This window comes from Perca fluviatilis, chromosome 1 (assembly GCF_010015445.1).
Source record: "Perca fluviatilis chromosome 1, GENO_Pfluv_1.0, whole genome shotgun sequence".
Classification (NCBI taxonomy): Eukaryota; Metazoa; Chordata; class Actinopteri; order Perciformes; family Percidae; genus Perca; species Perca fluviatilis.
In genome coordinates this window covers 18,294,190-18,302,783 of record NC_053112.1, presented here as the reverse complement: position 1 = coordinate 18,302,783, position 8,594 = coordinate 18,294,190, and positions in this window count along the sequence as shown.

Here is an 8,594-nt window from a genome sequence, read left to right as displayed (position 1 = left end):
TCCGCCAAAAAGTGATTTCAGTCAAATAAAAGTATTTCAGCTGGTAAAACAGACTGGGTGGGCTGTATCTGTCCCACATAAATATAAACAAGTAGATGCCATAATCATGAAATGTCATGCCTGATCACGCTATAAACTGCAAATTTGTTTGAATTAGATAACAAGAAACTTAACTTTCAAAAAGACATGTATTTGCTCTTACCACGGACATATAGTTGTCTATTTGCATATTATGACCCTGATAAAGCATGACAGTCCACGTACCATAATAACAATGTAGCTGTTTATATTAGGTTGCCGTGGACTGAAATCACTTAGTATCTAGTTTTACCAGAAATATCTTTGTTGTTATGTTTAATTATTTCTGCTCGTACTTATCGGCTTGCCCTGTGTTTCTGTGAGATCTCAGGTAGATTAATTGACAGGTGCTGCAGTCATATCCACTCATGCATTATTGAGGGGCCATGCAGTGTCTTTCCACCTATGCATTCACACAATCAGATTTATTTTGCTGATATTGGCAGCAGCAACATTAATGCTTTTTGTAGTAGCCTACTTGTAGTTATTCAATAGTTATAATATTTTCCTCTTGTGTAAAATAAGTAGCCTAACAATGAAATTGAACTAGGGCTCAATTTTTGATGGACCTGTTTGGAGACCTGAGAGACTCTGGACACTTTAAAGGCAGCCATGAACATCAAGACTTACTGAGATTCTGCTTCAGTGATGTTCTGCAAAAAAACCTGGATGAGTGCATGGACCTCTGGAATAAGCACAGGATTAGACCCTCCAGACTTGCATCCTGTCCTGGGGCAATTCCAGACGAACTCTATCTCTTGCCTCACAGGTCACTCCATATCAACTGACAATTAATTGACTATATCCATTCTTACAAAAATATGTGTATTAAAGAGCAAATTGTATCACACATTATTGGAAATATATTTGAGTCATGTTTTCCCTTTATGATGAATTATTGTGTCACTATGCAGGTTTGGTTCAAGGGACTGTGGATTGGCCGTTGAAGACAGGGAACTGATATATTTCCAGAGTCAAGGCAAACTCTTTATTCATGCAGTGATCCAGACATCCAGGATTATCTTCAACAGACTGTTGGGCAAAATGGATTACAGTAGCCACATGATTGGGAGTCAGCCTCAGAACTATATGTCACCTTGAACGAAATAGCTGGCCTATAAATATGGTCTACTGCAGCCCACTCTTAAGGCCAGATGTTAAAGGAAAACATTCTCAAATGTGGCTTTGCTGTTTATTGATTATCAGGTTTGGCAAGTGCAGTTCAGTATATGCAGTGTCATACCAGAGTGGATACATATGTGGCAAGTGGGACTCTTTTGGTGTGGAGCGCCTTTTTGGCCCGCTCAACACCCAGACCCAAGGAAGACACCGGCAACGCCACCCGGGGAATTTCACCCCGAGAATAGGATTTGACTAGTTAAATCATACCAAGGTATCTTAATAATAAGGTTTCAACAAAAATGAAAGTCTTTATCACAAAAGAAATATAAATTAACCAAAAATCACTAAATCATAATTTAACAAATAAACCCATAAACATAGACCCCAATCTCCATACACATATTAGCAACCACGGTCAAGCCAAATAAAGCAAAGCTATCGTCCGTGTCACAATCACTCAAATACAGCCCTGTCGGACACTTTGGGCCACAGATGCTGGCGCTGTGAGGCGCTGTGAGGCGAGTAGAGGCGTTCAAAGCCTGGAGTGAGCTTGTGTAGCTACAACCCGTTGACAGTGGTTGAAACAGAAGTCAGTTGAGACAAAACAGCAGCGTGGCAGGGAAGGGAGGGGCTAGTGCAGATACCAGCGCAAGCGAAGCAATTTTACAACCCCGTCAGGGAGCTGCGCACCAATACACCGACAGTGCCGAAAGTACAGCTACACAGAGCCTGCAGCAACACTCAACCCGGTTCCGTTACAGGAAGGATCGGGTTTGTAACAGGGAGACACTGTTGCACAACCATGACTGCACCACGCAAAAGGACCCAAAGTAGAAATGTGCTTCCAGCAACAAAGAGTAAAGAGTGTCAAGAGGTCAATCCCCCCTGCCTATATAGCATGCAGTTACTTCCTGATTGGTCCAGAGAGTGTGAGTGTGATTGAAACCACCTGCGACCAATCAACCTGCTACACATACATTAAGCTCAAATATCCCAAACTATATATATTTTTTTATTTTCTGATTCACCATCAAGTTAACTGTGTAAATTGTAGGTCTGTACAACCAAAGAACTATGAACAATTTTCTTAATTTATTTTCAAGAGGTATTGTTGTTTGCAAGCACAAAATGTTATACACTGTTTCAAATGTGAAACTACATATATTTTAGCTGAATACAATTTTATTGTTACTGGTAATGTGACCTGTACTTACCATCTGTTCTGTGGTTTTTCATTCAACCAAGTAATGAACAGCAAAAATAATCATTAAAATACTGTGAACTGAGCATGCACTCTTTCATGCTTTATAAACTGCATGTTTAAAGACTGGACCAAAGCCTGGAGAATTCTATAAGCCTAACTCCATGTTTGTCTTAAAGACACTGTAGTAGAGTTTAGATTCTCTGCCCGAGCCCGAGCCCGAGCCCGACCCGGGCCATTATTTTCCACCACTATCCTCGGCCGGGCCGGGCCATGCCGGGCCATGCCCTTGATCAAGCATTTGTGTTTTTTTTTAATCATTACTATAGCCTAATTGGGTGGGGAGGAGTGATGCCACGTAACGCGTTACTTGTAACGCGTTACTCTAATCTGACCACTTTTTTCAGTAACAAGTAATCTAACGCGTTACTATTTCCAAACCAGTAATCAGATTAAAGTTACTTATCCAAGTCACTGTGCGTTACTATTTTTGTCATTTTCCTTAGTAAAAATATATATTTTTGCTTTCTTCTTGCGTCTCGGGGAGTGAAGTCACGTATGCGACAAGTCACTTTTTCAGCATGTGGACAGTTCACGTGTACCACGCAGCGACACAAACATAAACAACAATGGAGGGAGGAGAGAGATGCGCGCTTTCTAGCTGGAAATACAGTCACTATTTTGAGTTTGTGTCAGCTAAAGACGGCAATATTAAGGTTCGTTGTACACTCTGTGCTGGTGGCGACAAAGTGCTATCTAGCTACGAAAACACTACGTCAAATTTGAAGAAACATTTGGAGTCGCAGCACTGCAGTCAAACTTACAGAGCAAGTGCCAGCAGGTGGTGCGAAGCAGAGAGCAGGAGGTCCCCCACCACCCAAACAACAAAAGCTGGACATCGGTGCAAAACCAGTAAGTGGGGGAGAGTTGAAGAAGTTGGTCGGGCAGTAGGCCTATGTTGTAGCGGAAATGCTGCCCTTAAACACAGTTTACTCGCTCTCTTTCATGCCATAATAAACCAGATCCCTACTACTGGCAACGCTGAGCTGCCTCACAGTAAACTGGTTGTCATTTTTATGTTGAGGCTGTGGGGGTGTTGACGGCAGTTGCTGAATGTAACTAATCAAGTAACTTGTAATCTAACTTCGTTACTTTTAAAATCAAGTAATCTGTAAAGTAACTAAATTACTTTTATAATCAAGTGATCTGTAAAGTAACTAAGTTACTTTTTCAAAGTAACTGTGGCAACACTGGTGGGGAGAAAGCGATGCCATAATCAGAAATATTATCAATATAGGCTATATTTAGGCCAAAGTAATGAATGTGTCCAAAATGTTTCACAAGTTAGACTACAGTTACAAAATGCAACATGTGTCATATCCGGAGTCTCCTCCTCTCGTGCAAATCACACCGGCTGGGCCTGCAGGCCTGTATTGTGGAGCTTAAGTTTAACATGGAGCTTGAGGATGTAAAGAAAAAAAGAAAAACAGGAGAATTACCTTTGAGCAAGTTTGGAGGAAAGTCTGAGGTATGGAACCATTTTAAAAAAGTCGTGGGAAGTGACAACATAAGTGTCGGCTTTGTCGAGTGCATTAAGTGCGGCACACTGCTCGCCTATGACAGCAAATAAAACGGGGACTTGGACGATGAACAGACACATAAAGCAGGATCGCCGTGGCAGGAAAGATGATAGTCAGCCTTCAATGTCCTCTTTTGTTACTTCTCCAAGCATAGACTACCCCTGAGGGCGAGGCAAGCCCTCACAGAGAAATACGTTGAGTTTTTTTTTCTTACGTTTCTTCATTCAGATCCATTTGCGATCCGTTCCATTCAAAATAAACAAACAGCGCAGTTTACATGCTTCGCTCTTGTTGCATTATTCATTAAGATCATTTTAAACAGATGTCTGCAATTCAAACAACTCTGAATTGTAGTTGAGAACGTCAGTTATAACGGCCCACGTACTAAAAAAGTGTCGGGTTGAAATCGGGCTCGGGCTCATAATTCCAGTTAATGTGTCGGGCCGGGCCGACTGCTACTTCCTGCTGGACTGAGGTGTGGTCTAAACAGGCTTTCCATGTCGGCAGCTGTCAGGTTCTTCTGAGAGTGGCACAAGAGTGGGGCCAACACACACGGATGCTGCTGGAGTGTGGTCAAAAAGTGTAGACTTGCAGGTCCTTCTTTGAATCTACAGTGCCTTGCGAAAGTATTCGGCCCCCTTGAACTTTTCGACCTTTTGCCACATTTCAGGCCTCAAACATAAAGATATAAAACTGTAATTTTTTGTGAAGAATCAACAACAAGTGGGACACAATCATGAAGTGGAACGAAATTTATTGGATATTTCAAACCTTTTAAACAAATAAAAAACTGAAATATTGGGCGTGCAAAATTATTCAGCCCCCTTAAGTTAATACTTTGTAGCGCCACATTTTTGCTGCGATTACAGCTGTAAGCGTTGGGGTATGTCTCTATCAGTTTTGCACATCGAGAGACTGACATTTTTGCCCATTCCTCCTTGCAAAACAGCTCGAGCTCAGTGAGGTTGGATGGAGAGCGTTGTGAACAGCAGTTTTCAGTTCTTTCCACAGATTCTAGATTGGATTCAGGTCTGGACTTTGACTTGGCCATTCTAACACCTGGATATGTTTATTTGTGAACCATTCCATTGTAGATTTTGCTTTATGTTTTGGATCATTGTCTTGTTGGAAGACAAATCTCCGTCCCAGTCTCAGGTCTTTTGCAGACTCCATCAGGTTTTCTTCCAGAATGGTCCTGTATTTGGCTCCATCCATCTTCCCATCAATTTTAACCATCTTCCCTGTCCCTGCTGAAGAAAAGCAGGCCCAAACCATGATGCTGCCACCACCATGTTTGACAGTGGGGATGGTGTGTTCAGGGTGATGAGCTGTGTTGCTTTTTACGCCAAACATAACGTTTTGCATTGTTGCCAAAAGTTCGATTTTGGTTTCATCTGACCACAGCACCTTCTTCCACATGTTTGGTGTGTCTCCCAGGTGGCTTTTGGCAAACTTTAAACGACACTTTTTATGGATATCTTTAAGAAATGGCTTTCTTCTTGCCACTCTTCCATAAAGGCCAGATTTGTGCAGTATACGACTGATTGTTGTCCTATGGACAGAGTCTCCCGTCTCAGCTGTAGATCTCTGCAGTTCATCCAGAGTGATCATGGGCCTCTTGGCTGCATCTCTGATCAGTCTTCTCATTGTATGAGCTGAAAGTTTAGAGGGACGGGCGGGTCTTCGTAGATTTGTAGTGGTCTGATACTCCTTCCATTTCAATATTATCGCTTGCACAGTGCTCCTTGGGATGTTTAAAGCTTGGGAAATCTTTTGTATCCAAATCCGGCTTTAAACTTCTCCAAACAACAGTATCTCGGACCTGCCTGGTGTGTTCCTTGTTCTTCATGATGCTCTCTGCGCTTTACACGGACCTCTGAGACTATCACAGAACAGGTGCATTTATACGGAGACTTGATTACACACAGCTGGATTCTATTTATCATCATTAGTCATTTAGGTCAACATTGGATCATTCAGAGATCCTCACTGAACTTCTGGAGAGAGTTTGCTGCAGCTGCTAAGTAAAGGGTCTGAATAATTTTGCACGCCCAATTTTTCAGTTTTTATTTGTTAAAAAAGTTTGAAATAGCCAATGAATTTCGTTCCACTTCATAATTGGGACCCACTTGTTGTTGATTCTTCACAAAAAATTACAGTTTTATATCTTTATGTTTGAGGCCTGAAATGTGGCAAAAGGTCGAAACGTTCAAGGGGGCCGAATACTTTCGCAAGGCACTGTATTAGGAACAATGATCATATAACAGATGGTTTCAGTTACCATGGTAACTATACCAGAGTCTAAGTTACCAGTCTTCCTTGGACTGAAAACTCAAACTGAACACTCAAACTTTTCACTAAACCCACTTTACCATTTGTGAATGTCACACAATCTTATCTGTAGCCACTTTTAAATCATTCAAGTGATAAATCATGGGACTGGAAAGTATGTGGTTATTAAACATGAGATTGAAATATGTTTGATGAATGGAGACAGAGAATGAGTCGTAAGAACTATTACCTTTGAATAACACTCTGGTTTCTGTGTAGAATATACCATCTGAGGTATTCCTCCTCAAGAATTTGCTTGTCCTCAGAAGTCTTCACATGTAGGAAGCATCCAGCAGTCTGGAACATGGAGCTGTTTTGCAAAAGTACATTTAGCAGAGATTCCACTGATTCTGCTTCCTGGACCTGTTAAAAAGACTTTGTAAGACTTAGCAAAACCCATCCCTGATAGGGTGAGAATCTTGCAATGGTCAGTCAAATGGTAAACCACTCAAACGCAGAACTTTCCCTATCTCCTCATCTGTAATATCTTCCACAGTGGCACCGAAACTGGGATTCCCTACAATGTGGTTAACAAGGTCCTTTGACAGGAAATGTAGTGCTGGTCCCCCGTGTACTATAGACACAGCAATTTTCTTTCCTGCCAGGACATATTCATTTTCCCTGACAGCTGTCATGCAGAGTACAGAAAAATTACAGTTAATGGCCATCTTTATCTGTTAAGAGCGACTTTCTGTAAGATTCAGGCAGGTGGTGACCCAAGTTACATGACCCCTTTATTTTCCATTCAGACTTTTTTTAAAGATTCTATGTATGGCCAGAAAGTTTAACAAGACTAAAAGGGTTGTGTACAGTGTTGACCCTTATTTTAAAGTGCTTAAATTTGGCAGAAAGTGGGACTTAATGTACAACAAAAATAATACTTTTATCAAAATACTGTATATTAACACTTGTTAAAAAATACATAAACTGCCATGAAATAAAGACACCTGTAGAGTTGTATACCAGGTAACGGCTTTCTGGCGGTCCGGCAAAAGCGCAATGCTTCAGATCATTCATCAGAAGCGTGAGGAATTCCCACCTCGGTCCGCCAGTATCTAGGCCTTCTTCAGGGGAGCCAGCATTTTCGGTAAACTTAACAAACATGTCATTCTCCTCGGAGTACGTGTAACGCTGAAAACCTCTGACAGCACCATCCCATTAGATCTGGACACTTTGAATCTGCTGACTTTCTTGTGGTCAATGGGAAGCGCCAAATTTGCAATTATTTCAGGTGCACTTATATGCCTAGAACAAAAAGTAGAAAAGTTACATTGTGTGTTAAAAAAAAGATCCTCCAAGCATAATTTTGTAGATTAGCTAAACACAAATGGGATCAAGCATTCCTTCTGTTCAATATTCATAAATTGTACTCCTAACACTTGATTTTGAGTCCTTAGGACACTCTCTAGGCAGTTAATAAAACAATAGGCTACATTTAATACATTAAAGTGGAGTTCCTTACAAAAAGACATCTCTCTACTGGACCTAGTACCAACAGTTTTTCTCGCCACAGTAACTGAAATTGGCGTTTCACCCTTCTTAATACAGTGATGTTTGTTTAATGACTACTCATACTCTGTCCATTCTACAAAGAGACAGGATGATGGATAATACTCCAATAATACACTCATGACTCACATTGGCTCTTTAGAAGATGCCTCATTTCTTTCTTTGACAGTTAGAACTTCATCTTCGTCATCATCATCATTAATGACGATAGGAGCATACATGTCTGTGTAGTTCCTCTAAAAACAATATGTACACAAAATCAAATATTAATGAAACATACATTGTGTCTTCTTATCAGTATTCAAGAGTTTTAATATTTAATATTCTAGACCATAGGCGCCGATTTATGTTTTCCTCCGTGGGTGCTCATGGGCGCACGCCCTTTAAAAATGTTTGCATTTCAGAACCTTAGGAAATGGACAGCGGTCGACACGAACACACACACACACACCTATTAACTCGATAATAAAGCCATAAAGTAGGCAAACTTTCAACTCAGCACAGCGTCACTTCTCACAAATACAGATATAGGCGCTGATTTCCGTGGGTGCTCAAGCTCCAGAGTTCTAGACCATTTAAAACAAAAGCCCCAAAACCATACCTGTAATAAGTTATCGTCATTCCAGGACATCCAGAGGTACTTGGACCAATATCCTTTGTATTCGTCTGTATTGGACTGCTTTCATGCAGAGATTCAAATGGTTGTAGACAAATGGAGGTTGATCAATACCTTTACAGCAAACAAAACTATTTTCATTACAAAAAACACCCAA